Source organism: Macrotis lagotis, chromosome 4, assembly GCF_037893015.1.
Source record: "Macrotis lagotis isolate mMagLag1 chromosome 4, bilby.v1.9.chrom.fasta, whole genome shotgun sequence".
NCBI classification, from domain to species: Eukaryota; Metazoa; Chordata; class Mammalia; order Peramelemorphia; family Peramelidae; genus Macrotis; species Macrotis lagotis.
In genome coordinates this window covers 196,372,846-196,397,700 of record NC_133661.1, presented here as the reverse complement: position 1 = coordinate 196,397,700, position 24,855 = coordinate 196,372,846, and the positions used below count along the sequence as shown (strand labels likewise).

At 33.2% G+C, this 24,855-nt stretch overlaps 1 long non-coding RNA gene and 1 pseudogene across 7 annotated transcripts in view; one reads left to right on the top strand and one right to left on the bottom strand.

Annotated features, from left to right (window-relative positions):
* Positions 1 to 14,551, top strand: part of LOC141522010 (uncharacterized) — a 354,724-nt gene extending 340,173 nt beyond the window's left edge. For 6 of the 7 annotated variants that reach the window (XR_012478113.1, XR_012478110.1, XR_012478106.1 and 3 more), the window contains one exon: positions 11,030 to 14,551. This is a non-coding gene — a long non-coding RNA (uncharacterized LOC141522010). Of the gene's footprint in view, positions 1 to 1,790; positions 2,309 to 11,029 lie in introns of those variants that run through there. The other variant, XR_012478108.1, reaches the window with a different exon arrangement.
* On the bottom strand, positions 6,255 to 7,434 carry LOC141520484 (protein SCO1 homolog, mitochondrial-like; annotated as a pseudogene).
* Positions 14,552 to 24,855: the final 10,304 nt, after the last annotated feature.

The following is a 24,855-nucleotide window of genomic DNA, read 5'->3' as shown; positions in this document are numbered from 1 at the left end:
GGGACCAAGGCAATGGGTTGACTGTTGAAGTATAAGAGTCAAGAGGAGTGTCATTCAATTTCCTTTTTGAGGTAGAAAATTGAAAAAAGATAAAAAAATGTACTTTGAGAGATATTCCAAAACAATAAGAAATTTCAGTTACCCACAAATGTAACCCTGATAGTTATAACCAAAATGTAATATTCTTAACTGAGGAGTGGGTAGAGGCCATGGACTATAATGAAATGGTCTCAAAGTAGTCTGAAAGGAGATATGGGTTCTAGTTCAGTCCTATTAAATGATTCCAAACTTTGATAGATGCCTAAGTTCATCCCTGTAGGTACCTTTTAATTAATGAAGACTACAATATTTATGTTTTCTCATCCTGAATTTTTTCCCATTTCTTCCCTTCAATATTCCATAGAAGACTGAAATAGTGCCCTAGAGATCTTGCTGCCCAAATGTCTATCTTGTCTCTCATCTATGTGTTTAATCTACCCATTTATCATCTATCTATCTATCTATCTATCTATCTATCTATCTATCATCTGTCTGCTCTCAGTCTCTCTCTCTCTCTGTGTCTATCATTTATCTAGCCATCCATTCATTGTTTGTCCATCTATCTATTAAATCTATCTATCTGTTTGTATGTCTTTCTATCTATTTCAGGGACTCCATTTTGCATTCAGGCTCATTTCTCATTCTAGCTATTTAACCTGAAATGGATTCATAAACTGAATTAGAGAGTCTAGATGTTTAAGAAAAACATGCTTGGATTTGAAAATAAAATAAACAGAAGCATGATTATAATGTATACTTTGAAAAAGGACATCTTGTTATTTATGTCAAATTCTTTTTTTAGGGTTTTTTTTTTTGCAAGGCAATGGGGTTAAAGTGGCTTGCCCAAGGTCACACAGCTAGGTAATTAACTGTCCGAGGCCGGATTTGGACTTAGGTACTCCTGACTCCAGACAGGTGCTCTATCCACTGCGCCATCTAGCTGCCCCAATTATGTCAACTTCTTCACAAATGGTTAGCTTCCCATTTTTTTAAAAATCGGGAAAGGAACTAATTTGAGGCAGATGAAAAAGAATAGTAGTTTTTTTGAGAAATCCTTGACTTTGGGGCAGCTAGGTGGCACAGTGGATACATCACTGGCTCTGGAGTCAGGAGTACTTGGGTTCAAATCCAGTCTCAGACACTTAATAATTACCTAGGCAACCCACTTAATCCCATCTGCCTTGCAAAAACCTGAAGAAAAAAAAGAAATCCTTGACTTGCAAGATTGATTACACTCATAGTGAGATTGATTATAGATAGGAATATGCCCTAAGATAACCCTTCAAAAATCTCCTATGATAATGACCCAAATTCTCCTGAGCAGAGATTCAATATCTGTAACCACCTATAGAGTACATCCAATGCAACCCACCCCTTCATTTTATGAATGAGTAGATTGAGGCCTAGTGAAATTGTGAATTTTTGTTTAGGTAAATTGGCAGAGAGATGGGGATTGAATTTGCATTGTTTGGTTCCAAATTCATTTCTTTTATACCAAATTTTCCTGACTTCAAAGCTACTCTATTTTCTCCTGTATAAGATACATCCCTTTTTGAAAAATTTGGGATCTAAAAACTGGGAGTGTCTTACACAGTGTTTGCAGATTTTTTATTTGCATTTCCTGTTTTTTTATGCTCATTGTGGTAGACATTTTTACTTGCATTTCTCACTTTTTCACGCTTGTTGTCTTTGTGCTTATTGTTTTCCATTTGTTATCAGCATATTGTTATGTTTTTCCATGTTCTACCCAGAAATGGCTCAGAAAAATTTTTTGTACAGTGCTGAATTCAAATTCAAAGTGATCCAGTTTGCAAAAGTGAATGGAAATCATGCTGCTGAATGTTAAGTTTGGACCACTTCCAACTGAGAAAACAATCTGAGACTGGCTACAGAAAGAAGAAACCCTACTGAAACGGCCAAGGCATAAGAAGGCCACAAGAGGCAAGTTAGTCAAATGGCCTGATTGTGGATTGAAGAGCTAAGGGGCCATTGGAATTCCTGTGTCCACAAAGATGGTTCAGCGTGAAGCTACAAAAATTGCTGATGAAAAATAAGTGACTTATTTCAAAGGAGGACACAAGTTGTGCTTCAGGTTCATGAAATGGAATGGACTAAGCACGTGTTCATTAACCAGTCTTGCTCAGGGAGTGCTTGTGGTCAATCACAGACTGGAGCACAGAAGGAGAGCAATCAGAGCCTCTCCTGAGATAGTGATTTGTCATCAAATGCAGATGTGGATGAGTTAATGGATGGGAGTTTTGACAGTGATGAGGAGTTGTATGAATTTTATGATTAATAAAACTTGAGTTCAATAACTTTATGTAACAAATTTTTTTTCAAATTTTGGGCCCCCAAATTAAGGTCTTATACATGGGAAATACAGTGGTTCTTAATAGATAAATGCCATTGCCTTTCATTTCTTTGCCTCTTTTTTCTTTTCCTTATGCTGCTGTAATTATGGAAATATTTTTGCTCAACAAGAGGAATAACAATTTATATCTAAATATCTTTAGACAAGTTTGACTCAACTGAAACGAGAACATAGAAAGACAGAGATAGAGGAGAGATAGAAACAAAGACAGAGAAAGAGAAGAGGGAGGAGAGGGGAAGGGGAGAGAGAAGAGAGTAGAGGGAGTGATGGGTGAGAGAGAGGAAGAAGAGAGGAGACGAAGAGTAGAGAGGGGGAATGAAATAAAGAAAAGAAAAGAGTGGTAGGAGGGGGAGAGGGAAAGAGAGACAGACTGTCAGAGGGGGAGAAAGAAAGAGAAGGGGAGAGACGGGAAGGGAGAGGGAAGAAGAGAGGAAAAGAAGAGAGAGAGGTGGGGGGGGAGAGGAGAGAGAGAGAATCTCGTTCTTTGAAGAGAGACAATCTCATTTCAAAAGGCTCATAAATGTGGATAAGCTTTAAAAATGTTAGCCATCACCGGATTACATGACCACCCACACATTTCAGAAGTCATTTTCTTATCCAGAGCAAAAACATAAAAAAAATAAGCTAGAGAAGACCATGATATTGTGCAAAAAGCAGTGAGAGAAATAAACTGCAGTTTGTCTTTCTTTCTTATTACAGAACTCAGCGTTTTTATGTTTCTTCATCAAGGAAAAGGCCTCCCCCCCTACACACACCCTCTGTGCTTTCTACTAGTGTTCACCTGCTACTCAATTAACACCCCATCAAACTCCATACTCACAGGGGGTTTATTGTCAGACCACGGCACTTGGAGCTCTTAACCCTCTATCTCACCTATATTACACATGGAGTTAAAAACAGTCTCCTGACTGTGCTTAGAAAACATGTCTTTTCATTTGGTGTTTGTGTAAGGTTTGCCTTGTGAGAGTTACCCTGGGTGTTTGTAAACTTACAACTGTATCTCTGTGTGTCTGACGTTTATTGCCTTCCACAGGACTGTAAAATACACTTTACTCTTTTAACTGCTTCTGCTGACATGGTATATAAAACAACATTTAAATATTTCCTATAAATTAATTAGCAGCTTTCTGTATTTGAAGGAATAGAGTAGAATTGGTTGACTCTGCCTGGGTTTATTTAGAAGTTTATGTGGCAGTTTGGGCCTTTTCTAGTTGAAAAAGAAATCTACCACTCTCCCCAATCTGGATTTTTTGGAAACCTAGTTCCTAACTCAATTTGAGTTCAAATTCTACCTCAGGAACTTCCTAGCTATTTGATATTGAGCATATTGACCTCTATAAAATGGTGGTGGGAGGGGGTATATAGATTAGATGATCTTCTTTTTCAAAATTCATAATTTCATGAAGCATTTTCTTGCCAAAATTATAAGAAATTTATAATTTTATTTTGTAAAAAATGCTATTTCCCTGAGGATTGAAGGAAGTATACCTTCTTTCTCTTTTCAGACACTAATTACCATGAGGATAGGGATTGAGATTAAATCCATGATTTCATTCATAGGAAAGAAAACTCCATCTACCAAGGCACTTGGCATCTTCCCTGCAAGAGATGGGTTCCTGGACCACTAGGAGAGAGATGAAATGACTTGTCCAGGGTCATACTCCTAAGACTTACTAGCTTCAAAAATGACTCTCTTGCCTGTATGACATGTTGCAGCATTAGATTTAAATACCTCTTGACTCAAAAATTTTCCAATTGACAAAATCTATTTTTTTTAACAAGGCAATGGGCTTTCCCAAGGCCACACAGCTAGGTAATTATTAAGTGGCTGAGGCCAGATTTGAACTCAGGCACTCCTGATTCCAGGGATGGTGCTCTAGCCACTGCAGCACCTAGCCACCTCAACAAAAACTATTTTTTGAAAGCTCCAACACTAATCTGGAATTTGTTATAGAGTAATAATTCAGATTGTCATGTTGTCCAGCAGAAATATTATTGGGAAGGACATTATTAGGTAACTGCATTTGAGAAACTCCATTCCATATTAGTAGGTGTTGGAGACTTTCTGTATCATGTATCTGTATCACACCATAAAGCATAGGAACTTATTCATGTTTTCTACCAGGAGTCAGAGCCTCCAAAAAACCAATACTTTGTCTTTAAAGATAGAACATTGCACATCTCTTCATCTGTGTCTATCTATCTACATAGATATAGATATGACATTCCCTATCTTTTGAGCAAGACTAAGGCCTTAACTAGTAATTTGATGAATATAATTGCTTCTAAAATAAACGTATTTGTAAGCAAGTCGGGAACAGAAAACACCGTTAGAAATAAAGATTTAAGTTCTCAATTCCTATACATTCTTATCCATATCTAAAAATAGTTCATGACTAGTAATGGTTTCATAGGATTTTTCTGGGGAGGGGGCAGGGCAAACAATAAGTTGCTTAAGTCATTGCACCCCAATTTTTTAAAGTTTTTGATAGATGTATGGATCACAGAATTTTTTTTGCAAGGCAGTGGGGTTAAGTGACTTGCCCAAGGCCATACAGCTAGGTAATTATTTAGTGTCTGAGGTCGGATTTGAACTCAGGTACTCCTGACTCCAGGGCTGGTACTCTATCCACAGTGCCACCTAACTGCCCCATCATAGAATTTTCTAATTGGAACATTTGAAAGAACTTTGGCACTCATCTCATCTAACCCACAAACAAAAGAATCCCCAATATAATATTCCTGATAAGTGGTCTATATAACATTTTAGAAGATAAAGGGACAGGCTCAACCAGAGAAAATATACTATATTAAATAATATGTTCATGCTTTCCTCATGAGCCATCATGGTTATAGCTTAGTAACTTTTTAAAAAGTCATTTAAAATATTCCTTCACAAATATTCTTCACATGTGGAAAAACCTTCTTAGAGAATTAAAACTATCCTGTTAATTAATCAGAAATATTTATTCTAAGTTCTTACTATTTTTCTGGGTACTCTGTTTGAATTCATCAAAATATATGTGGAACTGATTGTATAGTAGGATTGTATATTTTAATTGGTAATTCTGGTATGATTTTAAATATGTTTGGAGGCATTTTGATTGAGGAGAGCCTTTAAAGTTAAATTTTGTTTTGCTGGACAAAAAAAGCTACTTTGGATTTTTTTTTTTACAATTATAACTCTTATTTTATTTCTAATGAAAGGACCAAAAACATTATCCCAACTTAAAAAAAATGTGTGTGTGTGTGTGTGTGTGTGTGTATACATATATATGTGTATATACACACACACACACATATATATGTGTGTGTGTGTGTGTGTGTGTGTGTGTGTGTGTGTGTGTGTGTAAACCTCCAAACAGCTTTCCCTCCCTAGATCAATTAATGTAGATTAAGTAAGCAATAAAGGTGCCATTTCTGTTTTTAAATACAAAAACTGCCTTTGCCCAATCATGGTCCTAGTAAAATTATTAATTTTTTTAGCAACCACCAGAAATCAGAGAAAAGAGAACTAGTATTATGAAGGTTAACCTCTTTTTCTCTAGAAATAATTTTCCACAATTCTGGACTGTCTGTGAAGCCAGGAGGTCAGCAAGAGGAAATATAGGGCTCTGCAAGGGCCTCAGGTATCTGGGAATAAATTAAATCTATGATTTTAATCCATCACTAGTTGTTCCTTCAATCTCTCCATATACTTCAGGATTACAATGAAAAAGTATTTCTTGAGATATTTCCTGTTTTATTACAATTCAAAGAATTGAGCAAACTTGGCTTACTTTTCTTCCTGCTTTGGAAAGGACAAAGTTCAATGTAGTCAGAGTATAGGATTTTGGAGGAGCTGAAAATCATATACAACATCTCCTAAGGGAGATAAAGTTCTCTTACTGGTAAGAAAATATTACTGCAACAAAAGTAGCATTATTTTAGTGTTTCTTCTTGTGATCCCTCATGTGTGCAGCAATTGAACCAGCTATTTCTGAATTCTTCTTGTTTTGGCCAAAATAATCCAGAAATTCACCATCTGGGCCAATTAAGTACATTATTATTATTATTATTATTATTATTATTATTATTATTATTATTATTATTATTGTATGGTCCACTATATAGTCTTCATCTTTGTCCTTGGCTGTAATAGACTTTGTAAACTCTGGCAACTTGATCAATCTCTTTTGGACCACCTGCCAAGCCAATGAGCTTGGGAGAAATTTCTTTTTTCTTTTTTTTTTTAGGTTTTTGCAAGCAAATGGGGTTAAAGTGGCTTGCCCAAGGCCACACAGCTAGGTAATTATTAAGTGTCTGAGATCGGATTTGAACCCAGGTACTCCTGACTCCAAGGCCACCTAGCCGCCCTGAGAAATTTCTTTCACATATCTTGCAACAGCTTCTCTGTTGTCTCTCTGGGTCAATAGTGATGAAAAGTGGTATTAAATTTGGCAGAGTTAGAATACTATCAATTTCATCCACTACAGCTATCATTTTTCCAGTTCCTCTGGACAAATATCAGGACAATGAGTGAAACCAAAGTAAATTAGTATCCATTGTCCCAGGTACTCTTTATCTGTTTTTGGGTTCTCCATTGTGATCCATAAGTGAGAAAGGTCCTCCCAGTAAAGGTTTTCCTATGGCTCGCTTCCGTTCCTTCTCTAACTTCTCTGACTTTTCTTTCTTGAAGTACTTCATTCCAGCCAATAAAGCTCCATCAATAGCAAATGCGAACGCCAGGGACTTCTAGGAAACGGGCCGAACGCGCGGGGGCCCACTCGGGCCCTTAGTCCCTCGTGGCAGTAGCCGTGGAGAAGGGCTGGCTCCCGCAGAGCCCACCCGCGGGCGGCCAGCTTCCCCCGGGGCGGTGGCCCCGAAGTATCCCCTCCTCTTGCCTCAACCAGGGTCAGGAAGTCTCCCTTGCTGCCCAGAGTCTGGCTCCGGCACCACAATTCTCACAGTGGCAGCCCCACAGGGAGCCTATGAGGGGCCAAAAGCGCCCTGCTGGGCCACGGCGCCAGCAGGGTGCTCGCCATTGGCTAAGAAGGAAGGACCCGCAGAGACTGCTCTACTTTGGATTTAATAAACAAAAGATATGAGTGATCGCATAATCTCTACATCAGCATTTCTTAAACTTTCTTGCAAGGAATCTCAAAACATTCTAATTTTTAAAAATGAACTTTTTATTATTTGTCAATAAGCACGAAAATAGCAATTTTAGGAGATTTTGCTACAAAGATTCTGCCAGTCTAGCTTAAACTCTAGGCTACTACCACTTTGAGAAAGTTTGAGGACAACTGTTCTTCTATACTGTCAGATCAATTGAGTGACTGAAGATGTCTGCAAAAATCTTGTCTCTTCCCTTCTCATTTTTCCAATAAGAACAACATTGACATATGTATAAACTATTCTCCTAAATTGAAATAATAATAATCATGGCTATCATTTATATAAGGCTTAAAAGTTTGGAAAACACTGTCACTATGTGATCTTATTTGATCCTCCCAACAATCCTATGAGACAGGTCATTATTGTCCCCATTTTACACATGAGAAAACGAAGACCAGGACAGGAAAGTACCTGAGGCTGTATTTGAACTGAGTTCTTCTTAATTACAAGTTCATTGTTCTTCATTCTGCCATCTAAATACTTGGAAAAATAAATATTTTTTTTGTTGTGTTTGAGTCAATTTAGTTGTATCTAACCCTTCATGACATCATTTAAGTTTTTTTTTTTTTTTGAAAAAAGGTACTGGAATGGTTTGCCATTTCCTTCTCCAGCCATTTCCTTCTCCAGTTCAGGGTTAAGTGACTTTTCTAGGATCACATAGCTAGTAAGTATCTGAGAACAGATTTGAATACATAAAGACAGATGAGTCTTCCTCATTCTGAGTCCAGTGTTCTATCAACTGTATCTCCCAGTTGCTAAGTAAATAGGGGGTGGTAATGGCTAATGCATTTTGGGGAAAATATTCTGGTTGAAATAGCATGTCTCTTTTTCCACTCTACTGAACTTATCCTCTTTAAACTATCTTGAAAAATAATCTCTATGTACCTTTAAAAGTACACCACCTCTGGTAAGAATTTCTTCTATATGGGTTATTTTTTAAAAAACTCCATTGATTCAAGGATAAAACAAATACTTTTGATCATATGACATTGAAAGTGTTTTACCCTAAGTATCTCTTATAAAGTCTAAGATCCAAGAGATGTCTTTATCTAACGGAAATATGTCATTCTGAGATGGATTATTAGTCAAAGGATATAAGCAAATTTTTCTTAAACCCAAGAATAACCATACAGAAAGCTGCCCAAATTATTAAAAATAAAAGGAATGCAAATAAAAACAACTGAGATTTTATTTCCTTCCCAAATGATTGTCAAAAATTGCCAAATATAGGAATAGTTAATGTTGGAAGAATTGTGGGAAAGATAGAAACAAATACACTGTGAACTGTGAATTAATCCAATCATCTAGAAAGCAATGTAGAATTTTCAATGAGAGTAAAATGTCTATTCTTTGACTCAGAGATTTCATTTGTAGGTATATAACCTAATGAGATTTTTGACAAAAACAAGCATTCCAGGTACATCAATAAATCAGCCAATCAATAAATATTTGTTAAGTGCCTACTATGTGCCAGACAGTGTAGTAAGTGCTGGAAATGCAAAAAGTGGCAATAGTTCCTCCCATCAAGGGATGAAATAGATCAGAAAATATGCAAGTAAATATATATACAAAGCAAACTTTATGCAGGGTAAATAGGAAATAATTAATACAAGATAGGTACTGCTATTAAGAAATGCTAGAGGGATCAAATTCATGGCACTATTTGGTAGAACTAAGAAAATAGAATCCCCTTATTTGGAAAACGACTAAATAAAGTCAACAACGTAAATGTCTTCAATGTTACAGCTCTAATAAAAATCAAGATTAATATGCAAAATTTAAAGAAGCCTGGGAAGAATTATCTGAATGAAAATTTGAGCAGAACCAGAAAAGAAATATGCACAGTGTCTAGAACAATATTCGTAGAAAGAACATCAAAAACTGAATACCTTGTAATTATAATTACCAAATTTGATTCTAGGCAAGAAAAGAGAAAATGCACCTTGATCTCTTCTCTGTAGAAGTGGGGGACTATATATATATGTTCATTCTTTGTGGATATGTTGCTCATTTTTTGCTCTTTCTTTTCAGTTTTTTTGTTGTAAGGGTTAGATTTCTGCCCAGGGAAGGAAAGGATACCTTTAGAAATTCTCTAATGATTCATTTTGTTTGGCACAACAACTGCATTCCTGGAAAAAAAAACGCTGTTGATTGGTTATAGAGAAGACAAGATATGCCTTTTCACTTGGTACTATGTTACTAAATTGACCATAGTATTTTGACCTTATACTGTTTGCTTAAATTGTTCCTTTGGTTCTTCTTTCTTCACTCGGCATCACATCACATCAATCTTTCCATGTTTATTTTCATTCTTTGAGATCTTCATTTTAATGGCATATTAATAATCCTTCACATTCTTACATCTGAATGATTGCACTATTTGTTCGATAAATTTGCATGTATATTTTATTTCCACTTTTTATCATAAATAATGAAGCTGTGATTCCTTTCTTATTGTCAATTACCTCAACTATAAAATAATGCCATAGTAGAATTTCTGAGTCAAAGGGTACAAACCAATTTAGTAACTTTTCTTGCTTAATTCCAAATTATTTTTTGTACTAATTAACAACTGTTTTCACTATGAATTATTATGTTTCTATTCTCACAATCCCTCCTACAATGATCTTTCTCATTATTTAGCATCTTTGTTAGCTTGATGAGTATGAAGTGTTATCATAGGATTGTTTAATTTGCATTTCTCTGGTTATTTGTGATTTTTGTGCATCTCAGGTGATTATTCATAATTCATATTTCTTTTGAAAACTATTCCATTTAACAATTCAGTATTTTTAGTGTCAAAAATATTTTTGGCAATTTTATAAAGGCAATGGTCTCCCTTTCAGAACAATATTTTAAAGAGTATAAAATAAGAGATATAAAATTACAAAGAAAATTATATTGAAATCCAGAATATGAAAAATATCAAATTCATAGACTCCATGTTTAATACTCCTGGTTTGAGGAAAATTTAGCATTATAGCAGGCATTCTTTACTTAAGGTCCATGAGCTTTTTATTATATATTTTGATATCTATTTAAATATAGTTTATTTCTTTGATAATCCTATGATTTTTTAATTATACATTTAAAAATATTTGGAGAAGAGATTCATTTTGTCAGACTATCAAAGGGGTTCATGACTAAAGATGTTAAGAACTCTTTCTATAAGGAATTGGTATTTATTATAAAGGCTTTTATGTTTTATATCTATATTTATACACATATTATTTATATTTATAAATATTATAAATATTTTTTATATTTTCTTATGATTCTAGCTTCACTGATTATATTTTTATAAACACTTTTTAAGTTAAATTTAACTTAAATTGTCCTTTTAATCTTTTATGATCTTTTCACTTTTTTTTCTGGTTTGTAATTCTTCTATGTATGCTTGTTAAAAATATAGTCTTCATTTTCCTCCTGTTTTTTTAATGGAATAAGTTTTGTCCTTTTCAGAGTCTTCCTCTGATGAACCATTATGAACCTGGGACCTCAATGGCTATACCGATGGGTTCTGGCAGTTTATACCATGAATAATGTTCTTGGAGATTGGTTCCAGTAATGACAACCTATCTACTGAGGATCTGAGATTAATCAAGGACATTCCTCATTAGAATGACTATGGTTCAATGACTTTTTTGCCTATCACAAGCCATGAAGCAAAGAAGAGTCCAAAATGGACCTGAGTCTAATGAAACCTGCTTCTACACTGATAGTGCCCCTGATAAAAAAAAAAAAGAAGTTGGTTGGTTCTTGTTGGGTTTTGTGCTTGTTATCAAAGAAAACCAAAATGGCATCACTGTGTTTGAGACAAATTATAGTGCGTTCAGCTGTGGCTGAGCAACCCAATACCAGGTCAGAATGCTCTACCTCAGGTAGGGCACAAATTGTCCATGTGAACATCTGGGGTAGGTATTGTAAACTTATGGATGTCATGTTTCTTTTGAGCTGCTCCAATTCTGCCCTTCTCATAGAGTACAGCATCTTCACTGATGAGGGTATGCCATTCTGTACCATAGTCTCCCATGCTGTACAATCAATTCTGAAGTCCTTTAATGGGACCTTAAGGGTGTTTCAGTATCACTTCTTTTAACCTCCTTGTGAGTGCATGCCCTGGGTGAGTTCTCATACATCTGGCATTCTAATGACATGACTAGCCAATCATAGTTGAACACTCTATAGTAATGTTGGAATGCTAGGCAGTTTAGCTAGAGAAAGGACTTCAGTGTCTGCTGTCTTCTCCTGCCAAGTTATCTTCAGAATCTTCCCAAGATTTAAATTTAAATGGAAGCATTTTAGTTTCCTGATATAGTTCTGTTAGACAGTCCAGGTTTCATAGGCATATAACAATGAGGTCAGCACAGCAGCTCTGTAGACCTTCAGTTTGGTAGTCAGTCTAATAATGGAAAATTATGTCAAAATTTGGTTACTTGGAGAAGTTCATCAGTATTGTACATCAATTCCATGACGGCATGCTTGCCCAGGTTCTGGATAGAGGAAGATGCTCTGGAGATTTCCCAGTCACTAATGGAGTGAAACAAGGATGTGTCCTTGATCCCATACTTTTTAGCATGATATTTTCAGCCATGTTATAAAATGCCTTCATTGAGGATGAATATAACCTCATGATCAGCTATCACATTAATGGAAAATTCTTCAACTTGAAAAGACTACAAGGAGGGCCAAAGTAGAGGGAATGTTGATGCATGATCTCCTGTTTGCAGATGATGGTGCACACCATGAAGGCTCTGAAGCTGAGATGCAACAAAATATGAATCGATTCTCTGCTGCATGTGCTAAATTTGGTCTAATAACACCAAGAAAACAGGTGTTCCAACAGCCAGCATTACACCATCCATATATGAAACAATCAATTACAGCACATGGAGTTTTGCAAGTCGACTTACCTTGTCAGTGTCATTTCCAAGGAGGTACACATTGACAGTGAAAGTTGATACATGCATTGCCAGAGCTAGCTCAGTATTTGGAAGGCTCTGAAAGAAAGTGTGGGAGAGAAGAGATGAAGAGTGAGAAGAATGACACAATATTAGACCACTGTTTAAATATGTGATCCTCATCTAGAAAACAAGTAGATATAATCCTGAGGCATATGAATCATCAATCTTGATATATTTTATTTTTCAGGAAACCTAAATAAAGAAATTTCAGCTCAATGGAAAGCTATTTCCCAAATGAAGGGGCAAAAAAGGAAAGAAAGACAAAATATTATATAATGAGAATTTTGATCATTTCATATTGCATTGCTCATGATCAGTATTTGCAAAAAATGCCATTAAAATTTTAATATATGTAACAATATGGTTGTATCAGATGAAGAGTATTCTGCATCATAAGTAAGTTACTCCTGTTCTATGTTTCAGGCTTAGGAGAATACAATGAGATCCTCAAGAATCATAAAATACAATGAAAAAGATTTTTTTTAACTAACAAAAGATTTTTTAATCCTTTTTAGGACACAGTTCTAAGGTTTGAAATGATAATTTAGAAGAAAAAAATTCAGTTACTCTCTTCTTCCTTTGCATTTATTAAGGCAACAAGTCATACTAGATCAGAAAAGCATTCATACAGTGCAATCGAAATAATCTTTGACACTGGCAGCCAATTGGCTATGACTTTTATGCCACAGGCAGCAAAGAACCAAACTAATGATGATCCTGAAAATGATCTCCCCACTTTGTTAAAAGAAGACCATCAAGTCTAAATAAATCAGATGCCTTTCCTACCACAACTATGAAATTCAATGAAGAACTTGATATGATTTTCTTAATTAAATAAAATTAAACATTGATATTTGGTGACCTGAATTTAAATTTGAAAAAGGTCAGCATGTTGAAAAATAGTTTAGAAAACTTTGACAAGGAATAACAAATTAGAGGAGGAAAAAGACATTGTATATACAAAAGTCTCATGTTTCTATATTATCTCTTATCTTCTGAAAAAGATGAATTGGTTGACACTAGGAATGGCAAGCACAAATTAACATTATAAAATTAAAATTAGTTATATTTTGACAATCAAAAAAAGAGCTATCATTTGCTCAAGCAAGAATACCTATTGTCCATAATATAGCTAGCACTTAGATGGGTCACTCAATAGTATTTATTCATCAACATGTACATCTGGGGTATAAAGAAATAAATAAGCTGAACTTGGAATTAAACAGCAAGCTGAATTCCCTCCAGGAAATTGCAAATGATAGTAACTATTACCTTAAAACAAAAAATTATCTCTTTGACTTGAATTTTCTTCTAGTATTGTGTGGTTGCAAGATGTGGAATGATACTTCATGTGACATAGTAAAAATAATATTAAAGAAAGGGCAATGGAGAAACACATATGGAAGTGCATGTGAACAGGCAATAGAGGATAAATGAATTTTAAAGAATGTGAGTAAAGAAATCATAATATGTTATTGTTTGTCTCACAGAAAAAGATGGGTTTATCAGATAATACGATTAAGGGGTGACAAATATAAAACTTTACTATTTCACTGATATTTCCATAATCTGTGGAAGGAACAAGGAAGTACTCCAGCATATAGAGTATAGCATCTGTAGTATAGTTAAGGAAAAACTAGGACATGAGTAAAATGAAAAGGGTAGTAATGGATAGACTGCTTTTCAGAAAGTAATACACAAATTGTTGAGATTGCAGATACATTTGAGTGTTTTCTTTTTTATATTGTATTTGGAATTTCTCATGACCTAAAGTATAAGTTGATGCACTGAACTTCTACAGTTTTCACAATCTTTCCAGTCAAATAAAGTCTTACTTATTGCTTTGTGCCCTTGAGCTCCTGAAACACCTGACTACTGTGGGCATTGGTTTCTTTTTCTTATATAAATATAAAATATCTTCCACTTACCTGGTTTTTAATATTTTTGTATATTTCAAATAGCTTTTATTTTCATTGCTTTAAGTTTAGTTTCTTATCAAAGTTTTACTTCTAATTTTTATGTACCTTTATTTTATTGATATTTGATACTTCCAAATAAGTTTTGTTATTATGTATAATCCTATAGAGTAAAACCTTACAATTTGATTAATACTAATCTACATAGTTATTTGAGTAGTGTTATCATATATATATATATATATATATATATATATATATATGTTTTTTGCAAGGCAAATGGGGTTAAGTGGCTTGCCCAAGGCCACACAGCTAGGTTATTATTAAATGTCTGAGACTGGATTTGAACCCAGGTACTCCTGACTCCAGGGCTGGTGCTTTATCCACTGCGCCACCTAGCTGTCACTGTATTATCATTTTTAAGACATATTCATAGTCCAGTTGTGATCACCGAATAGCTCTCCAATTATTTAGGTCTCATTTTATTTATGTAAAAAATATAATGGCATTTACATACTTGACTGGAATAATTCTCAAATATTTAATGCATTCTGATATTATCTTTAAAGAATTTCTCTTTCTATCTTTTGTTCTGAGTTTTTATTAGCAATGTATGGAAAAGTTATTTTTTTCTGTATGTTTATATCCCCATAATTTCCTTAAGCAATTATTTTAATTAGTTTTGGTGATTTTCTTAGAATTCTAAAAATAATTTACCTTTGTTTATACTCTCAATTTCTATTTCATATCATATTGCTATAGATAGCCTTTCTAGTACAATGTCTCATAAAACTGTAGACTGTGAATAATCTATCTCGCTGCTCTTATTGAAAGTATCAAATGTTTCTCCTTGTTAAATGCTAGATTATAAGTTTTGATCTTTCTAAGGAAAAGCATTTTTCTTCCCTTGATTCTCAGTATTTTAAATATAAGTGAATACTATATTTTGTTGAAGTTATTTTCTGTGGTTTTTCAGATTATTTGTTGTTTTAGTATTTATTTATGTGATTACTTATGTTTATAGTTTCTCAATGATTGAACCCTGTGTGTATTCCTATTCAAAGTCACTAGTAGAACCCTACATATTTTTAAAACTATATTTTAAATAAATATACATGAGCAATAATAATCTATAGTTTTCTTTCTCTGTTTTGTTATCCCTAATTTTGGTATCACAATCATATTTATCTTGGTATGATAACTTCCTTGGTTTTTATGAAGAGGTTTTTTGTTTCATTTCCTTAAATGTTTGATAGAATTTCTTTGAAAATCAAATCCATTTAGATAATTTTTTTTTGGTTGGGCAGAGAGCATAGTAGTAAGCTCAAGAAGAAAGGTAATTTATAACTTGCATGATTTTCTTATATGACTGGGTTGCTTTGGCTCTCTATTATTCATGTTTCATTACCCTGGGTATTTTATATATTTGAATAAATAATCATCCATTTCATTAACATTTTGTAAGTATGTAATTAGATAAAGTAGTTATTGGTTATTTTCTTTATTTTTCCAATTTGTGAATTTCTTGTTCTTATTTTTTTGCCATTTGGTTTATCCTAAAACTGGCTTTAAATTGGTTAAATTGCTTTCACTGTGTTGAGCATTTTAATGATTAAAATGTTAAGCTTTTATTTAGCAGCTTATTTTTTGTTTCTAATTTAATTCACTGCTAATATTAGATATAAATGTAAATATGTATGAATAAATATTTACACATATATTCAATTGGGATTAAAATTAATTTATTATCTATTTTTGGTTGCATATTTAAATTCATTGGTTTTCTTTCCTTTTTTGGTCAATATAAAGATTCTTATACATACATTTTCCTCCAAGGTTTGATTTTCAAACTATAGATGTGTTATGTTATTTCAGTGGTATTATTTTCTTCAGTTTATTTGTTTATCATTTCTAGAATTTGTTATTTGATATACATTATTTAGGGCAACAAAACATAGTCTTCATGTAAGTTTTATTGCTCATATTTCCTATTTCCTTCTTTCTTTCCTTCCTTTCTTCCCTCTCTCCCTCCTTCCTCCTTCTTTTTCTTCCTCTGTCTCCTCCCTCTTTCTGTATCTGAAGCTTGTTTTCCTTGGAACAATAAGATCCTAATTCTTTCATTTCTACTTTGCCACATTGTCTAGACCCAAATAGCCGAGTCTTATACTTTATCTGTTTTTTAATTGTAATTATCTTTTTCATTATTTATAGTTTGTTGTTTGAGTTAATCATCTTTCCAATCTTGCCTCTGATTAAGATAGCTTTTTGCCCTCTGTATCCTATCAGTCTCCTTCATCCTTTATTCTATTTTCAGTATATATGCATATATGTATACATTCACATATATGTTTGTGTGCATGCATACATGCACGTTTCCTGTGTTCCTAATATATATTTGGCCAGTGGACTCAGATGACCCTGGAGGAGAAATTGAGGTTGGTGATTCTGTACAACCCTCTAGAACTTAATCAAATTGAGTTGCATATCATGTCATCACATCCCTCATGTCATTGCTCTTTGAAAATGAAGATAAAACAGAAACCGTAGTACCACAACAGCAACCACAACAAAAATAACAAAATATATCATATAAGTATCTTTCTACATCCTTCCTTTTGCCAATTCAGATAGGAATGAGGTTCATGAATCTTCTTTTCTCCTATTCTTTATTTTCAAAACATCTTCAATTGCTGCACCCCAATTTCAAGAAATTCAGTCTTCTCTTCCACTTTATAGTAAGATTGAGAAGGTCTCCAAACCATCAAGTAGAGATAATCTCTGAGCCATGTATGAAATAAGATGAAAAATAACTGGATAAAATGACAGAATGAAAGGGCATGGAAGCATTGTTGCACTAATGGGCAGAATATTTATATCAATGAGATCACAGATTCATGGAAGTATTTAAATATATAGATAGTTCAGTTATTCTAATTCCATCTTCTAAATGCTATTGTCACTTCTCTAATTCTATGGTTTGGGCATGTTAAAACAGTAGTTCATTGAGAATTGTAACCAAGAATTTATTAAGAATCCATGACATGGTTGTGAGGGATTGAAATGAAAGATATAAGTATTTGTCAAATACCTACTTGATTTATTTATTAAATTTATGGAATAAAACTAACATTTCCATATCATGATATAATAAAAAGATAATTGCTCATGAATATGCAAATCTTTTATGTACAACTTGCTATTTATTCCTTTAAAGAACAAAGTTAACTTTGAAATTTCTTTTTCCCCCTTTCCCCCCAGCCCCAAAGATGGCTACCATTGGATGCAAATATATATATATATATTTATGTAAGATCATTCTATACATTTTGCCAGATACTATACTGAGCACATTCTTATCTCAAAACAACCTTGAGTCTCACAAGAAACTTGAGAACTATTAAGATTCCCATTTTAAAGTTGAGGAAATTGTCACATAGTTAGTAAATATCTGAGACTAGCTTTGAATTCAGTTTTCTTGACTTCAGGTATAGTGCTCTAACCATTGCATCACCTAGCTTCCTCAGGAACATTAGGGCAAATGAAACCTAATTGTCCTTGCCTTTGTAGGCACATGCTGCTACCTCAATATCATATGTGCTTATTAAAACTTCACTTGGGTTCTTTGTAAATTATTATTTATGGTATTGATTTGGCATGTTTTAAATTTAAAATCATAAAGTTTTATTAGTCAGAAGTTTTTGACCTTTTTTGTTTCATAAAACCATTTGGCAGTGTGGTGAAGGCATGGATATTTTCTCATAATACACTAAATGCATAAACTAAATTCAAAGGATAACAAAGGAAACCAATTATTGAAATATAGTAATCAAAATACATGCAAGAACATAGACAGATACATACACACATATATGTGTGTAGACATATATATGTATATATACATACATATATACGTATATGAAAACAGGTTTTTGTGGACTCTAGGATAAAAACCCCTTTTGAAAGCCAATACCCTTATATAGATAAACAAATGGATATCTAAAATTTCAAGGAGATCACACAGCTGCTTAGTGAAACATCTAGAACTAGAATTTAAGTCTGAATGGTTGTCATCCTTATTTGATAGATTTCTTAAGATATATCTTTAGGGAGACTCTAAGAATTTAATTCCTCAATAGTTGAAGTATTATTTGTCTATTGTCTAATCATTTCATTATAATCTGGTTTATGCTTTGTGGTCACCTGGAGAGAACACTGAACTATACCAGGTAATAGACTCCCCATAATGACTAAATGAAATTGAGAAATATTCTCTCCCCCATGCATTTTTTAAACTAATCCTTCTTTTTTAGTGCTTCAGATATGAAAACCACAGGGGAAAATGGAAATTGTAATCATATTGACCTCCAAATAGTCACTGATGACATTGTGGCAAAAGACTTTGCATTGGGTCACACACCAGAATTGAAATATTTAGCCATTTCCAGGAATAAAGCACTCATTTCTTTGTAACACAAAGAGATACTTGCTATACTATTTTTTCTTTTTTCTGTTTTCATGCCCAGAGAAAAATCCAAACAGGAAGTGGAAATAGAATTTTGTAATAAACTGGGAGGATAATCAGATAGGTAACAGCTCTGGCATGCAATTCATTTTTACTACACATCTGTTCTTTCATTTTTACATTCTTTGTAATAAAATAGTCCTTTTATAATGCATATGATAAGCCTACTATATTTCCATAATATCATGCACAAATGGTTTGGATACTGTCATTATAGGCTGACTTTTCAGTAAACAAATGTATAATGCAGTTATAATGTACCTGAAAGCGACCATATTTGGATTTTTTTTTTTTTTGCTTTTCATTTCTCAAAGTGAATGTGGAAGTCCCTGGTTGGTGTATTGGTCTTGTAGTTGTAAATATATAGTGAGGCCTCTTATGTTTTTCTTTTATTGTTGATCATATTAAAAACAAACAAACAAAAACCAAGTTCATATAACCTATTGTTATGTTTTCTGGCAGTGACTTCTTTTTCATGTCTAGTATGTATCTTAATAATAAAATCATGTTCAGGGGATTTGTAATTATGAAATGTGTTTAATGATTTAATGGCATAAAGGAATTTCTAACCCTATAGTTGCCCTATATTCTTAATAAAATGAAAATATTATCATGCATTATGCTCAGTTTAATCTTGACTAAACTCTTTCTTAAAAATTTAATATCAAAGAACATTTTATACATCAAAGACAACGATGGGTGGAAAAGCTGTCAAATTGATTCCAAAAATTCCTTTAAACAGGACAGATTAGGGGTTGCTAGGTGGAACAATGGACAGAGCACTGGCCTTGGAGTCAGGAGTACCTGAGTTCAAATCTGGCCTCAGACACTTAATAATTACCTAGCTGTGTGGCCTTGGGCAAGCCACTTAACCCCATTGCCTTGCAAAAACCTAAAAAAAGTCATTTTCATAAAAATATGATATTAGGCAGAGAGGAAAATATTGAGAATCAAGGTGATTCAAAACTAAAATCAATAAATGTTTTCAAAAGAATAAGGTGTCTTGACATCTGAACTTTACTAAGCACTGACACTAACTCACAAGACTAGGAATGATTCCCCAGTCAGCAAGTGATGAATATGAATATTTTTCATAAAAAAGAATTATTAAGTTTTAATAAACCACCTGAAATTCAAAATAAACAGAAACACAAAACAAACAACTAACCAAAGAACAATAACATGAAAATAGAGTCTCACTCCCTTCACATTAGCACACATATATTAAAAGATAGGGAACTCATTGGAAGGTTTGTAGGAAGGCAAACCCACCACTTTATTTCTAGTGAAGCATTCTTGAAAACTCTTTATAATTATTTAAGAAAAGTCACTAAATTTTCCTCCTCTGCCTCAGAGATTCACTGACTGGCACTATAAGCCAAGAAAGTTATTGTTAGCAAGTGGAGACCTATATGTAAAAAAAAATGTCCATAGCAGCATTATCTGTGATAACAAAAAAATTAGAAAAAAAAATTGCTTAATACTGAGGCAATAGTGATCAAATTGTACTATATATAATGTATGAAGTGAAAACCTAAATTAGGATATTGAGCAAAGATCTATCTCTGTGCATGAAAATATGATGATTTCTACATAGCTATGTCCATTGAAAAAAAAATTAAAACATTGTAGTAATAGAGATAAACAAAGTCTTGATTTTCCCAATACAGAGACTTTTGAAAATCAGAAGACAACAAATGGCAGTGTTCTAATCTCCTTATAATTACTCAGAACAGTTTCAGCTTCTTTATTTGTATGATGCATATTAGATACCCTATAGTTTTAATTATCAATATGAAGATGCTTATGAACTTTTAAGAAAAAAAGCAATTTGCTTTGGCTACAATCTCTCATACTGTCAGGCCTATATCATGTCAATCAATAGGACATGATGCCTGATTATCTTCAGCTGATCATCAATCACTTATTATTGACTGTTGTGCTCAACTCTGATTGGAATAGTGGATGTGGACCTGAAATTTAGTTGGTGCTTTTAAAGTTTAGTTTCCTTACCCTCTTGTGGAACACAACTGAAATTTTCTGACTATATTTTCTCTTATGAATCATTATTCTTTGTGAGACTATCCTAAAGAATGCTTATGGCTCATTTTTGGTAATTAACACTTTTGTAAGTCAATTGGCCATTTCAATAAGAGGCAGAGAAGACCTTCAATGCATAGAAATTATTGATTTTATAATGAAGTGAATTTTTAAAAATATGTATAAAACAATTTCATTATCTTCAAAAAATGGTAAATGAAAAAACTGACTCTTTAGTTAGTATATTTTTAACCTAAGAGAAATCTTGTTTTATTATTTTAAAAACATTAACTTGGTAGCTTGACTCCCTTCTTACCTTTCCCAGTCTCCATGCACTTTACTACCCTCCACATATATTCTATGTTCCAGTGACAATAGCCCCCATGTCATTCCTCTCACAAGATACTCCATCTCCCTACTTCATTAATTTTCTGTGTACCATTGCCTGAATCTCTTTTTCTCCTAGACTCTTCTTCCTGAATTTTTTGATTTCTTTCATGCTTCATCTAAAATCCTACCCTTTAAAAGAAACTTTTCCAGTACTCCTTGATGCTAATGCCTTCCCTTTGAAGGGAGTCTAATTTATGCTATATGAATTTTATATATAATTGTTTTCATATTGTCTGTGTCAATAGAATATAGGTTCTTTAAAGCCAGGAACTATCTTTTCCTTTCTTTTTATTCCCCATACTTAGCACTTAGGAGGTGCTTAAAAGTAGATTTAATAAAAGTGAGTTTTAAAAATTAGCTTCATTACAAATAGGATGATTATGCATATATAGAACTAAGCATGCCTATAGAAAAGTTTAAAATGAAGTTAACCTCCAGTAATTATAAGGTCTAGTCTCTTAATTTCAGAGAAGCAAAAAAATCACCCCCCCATTTTCTTTTTTTCTAATTTAATTCCTCAACAACAAAAATCAATCCCCCCCACCTTCCTATGGTGGTGATAGAATGTAATAGGGAGCAAAACTCTTGTCAAAACTATTCATGTTCAAGGAAAACCAATTTATACATTGACCATAACTGAAGTCTATGTCTTTTTAATTGATATTTTATTTTTCAAAATACATGTTTTGAAAGTTTTTTCAACTTTTATCTATATGCAAAATTTCCTTCCACCTTCCCTTCCTACCCCTCTTTTTTTCAGTGGCAAATTGTACGGAGATATTTTTGATAAACATGATTACAGATTAGTTATTTTTAATATGAGGAATTAGTATTAAGGGAAAGAGATTCATAAGAAATAATTTTTATAAAATATTCGTAAGATTCTGAAGGGGTGTTGTTTTTGTTGTTTTGTTTTGTTTTGTTTTGTTTTGTTTTGTTTTTCTCCCTCTGGATGGGGATAACATTGTCCATAGCTGGTTAATATGGTTGTCCAGCTCTCTGAACTGCTGAGAGGAGCTACTTCTATCAAGGATGATCATCTCATAATACTGGTGTTTGAAGTTTTAATCTGCATGCTGAATTCATTACCTCTCAGAAGGTGTAACAAAAGTACAAAGGTTCAATAATCATCTGGAAATATTTCAAAATCAAGAGAAACACAAAAGAAACCAAATGAATAACCAGAGAACAATAACTCTAAGATCGGGCCTCACTCCCTTTAAATTAGCACATATGTTAAAAGATAGGAAATTGTCCTTTAAAGACCCAAGATTTATCATTTTGGGGGGAAGAAGGGGTTTCAAGGCAATGGTGTTAAGTAACTTTCTCAAGGTCACACAGCTAGATAAGTATTAAATGTCTGAGGCTGGATTTGAACTCAGGTCCTCCTGACTCCAGGGTCACTGCTCTATCCACTATACCACCTAACTCCCCCCCCCCCATTATTTTTAAGTCTTCTAAAGTTGTTTATATTTTCTAGGCTGATATTATTAAATAAATTATCTTTCTTTTAATTTTACTCTGCATAAGTTCATACAAATCTTCCGAGTATCTCTAAAACTGTGTCCATTGTTATTATGGCACACTAAAATCTGATAATTTGAACAACAATTGATGGGCATTCTTTTAGTTTCCAGTTCTTTGCTATCACAAAAAGAGCTACTAGAAATATTTATGCACATTTAGGATCTTTCATTCTTGGATCTTTCTAACAAAAGTAGTGCCTTTTCTTGCAACCCTTCAAATATTATAATTTTCCTTTTTCGATCAGTCTTACTCATTTGATGGATGTGAGATAGAACTTCAGAATTACTTTAATTGCATTTTTCTAATATAAGTGATTTGATCATTTTTCCATAAAACTAATTGATTGGATTTCTTCCTTTGAAAACTGATACTTTATATTCTTTCACTTTTGGTAAATCATTCTCATTTTATAAATTTGAATCCATTTCTTACATATCCTAGAAGATATAAATATATATATATATATATATATATATATATATATATATATAACATTTCTAAATTTCAAACATTTCCCTCCAGTTACCTGCTTCATTCTAATTTTAGTTATATTACTTTTGTTTGTACGAAATTTTGCATTTTACCTTCTACAATATTTATTCATTCCTTGGGCATGAACTCTACTTATTGATAGACTTGAAAGCTATTTTCTTCCTTGCTGTGTTCATGATAACACTCTTTTGTCTAGGACACATGTCCCTTTAGAAACAATCTTAACATAAGGGTAAACAATGTATATACACTTATTTTCAGACTACCCCCTCACCCACCACAGAATAATGAATTTTTACTTCAGTAGCTAGGATATTGGAGTACTGAGTGTCAGATTAACGAACTCATTTACTTCTATATATTAAATATATAGTCTTTTCCAATGATCAGCCTCTCCATTTCTTAATCAGCAACAAGTCAGTGTGATAATTTCTGCTTTGGAGTATAGTTTGAGACTTGGTACTGTTAAGTCCCCTTCCTTCTTACTTTCTTTTCCTATTTTTTTCTTCTTGATATTTATAAGTTTTTGTTTCTCTAGGTGACGTTTGCTATTATTTTACCTAGCATTGCAAATTAATTCTTTTTAGCTTAAAAGATGACACTGAATAAGTAAATTAATTTGGGTGGTATTGTCATTTTATTATATTGACCTAGCTTACCCATTAACATTTAATATTTCTCCAATTATTTAAGTCTGCATTTTTGTACAATGCTTTATAGTTGTATTCATGTAGTTTCTGTATCTTTCTTGGATGGAAGCATTCCAAGTAGTTCATATATTATCTAATTATTTTAACCGCAATTTCTCTTACTTTCATTTCTGTTGAATTTTGCTGGTAGTATACAGAAATGTTGATGATTTATGAGAATTTATTTTATGTTCTGCAAGTTTGCTGAAGTTATTAATTACTTCAATTAATTTTAGTTGAATTTTAAGTTTAGGGTTCTCTAAGTAAGCCATAACATCATCTGTAAAAGTGATCATTTTATTCAATTTTAAAGTCTTCATTTGTTTTTATTATTCCTTGTTGTATCATAAAGTCCTTAATTCCTTTTTTTTTTGAGTTCTTCATTTTTTTTAAGGTTTTTGCAAGACAAATGGGTTAAGTGGCTTGCCCAAGGCCACACAGTTAGGTAATTATCAAGTGTCTGAGACCTGATTTGAACCCAGGTACTCCTGACTCCAGGGCCAGTGCTTTATCTACTGTGCCACCTACCTGCCCTGATGTTCTTCATTTCTTTCATGAATTCTGGTTGAACTAATGTTCAATATGTGTTTTTCTTTGAGATTTTGCTTGCAGTTATTAAAGAATCATTATTTTCTTTCTTACAAATTTGCATCTTGTGCATCCCTGTGATTATAATAGCTATTTATAGTTGAAATCTTTCTATTTTTATTATTTCTTCCAGAATTACTTCCTAGCTTCATTTGATTCT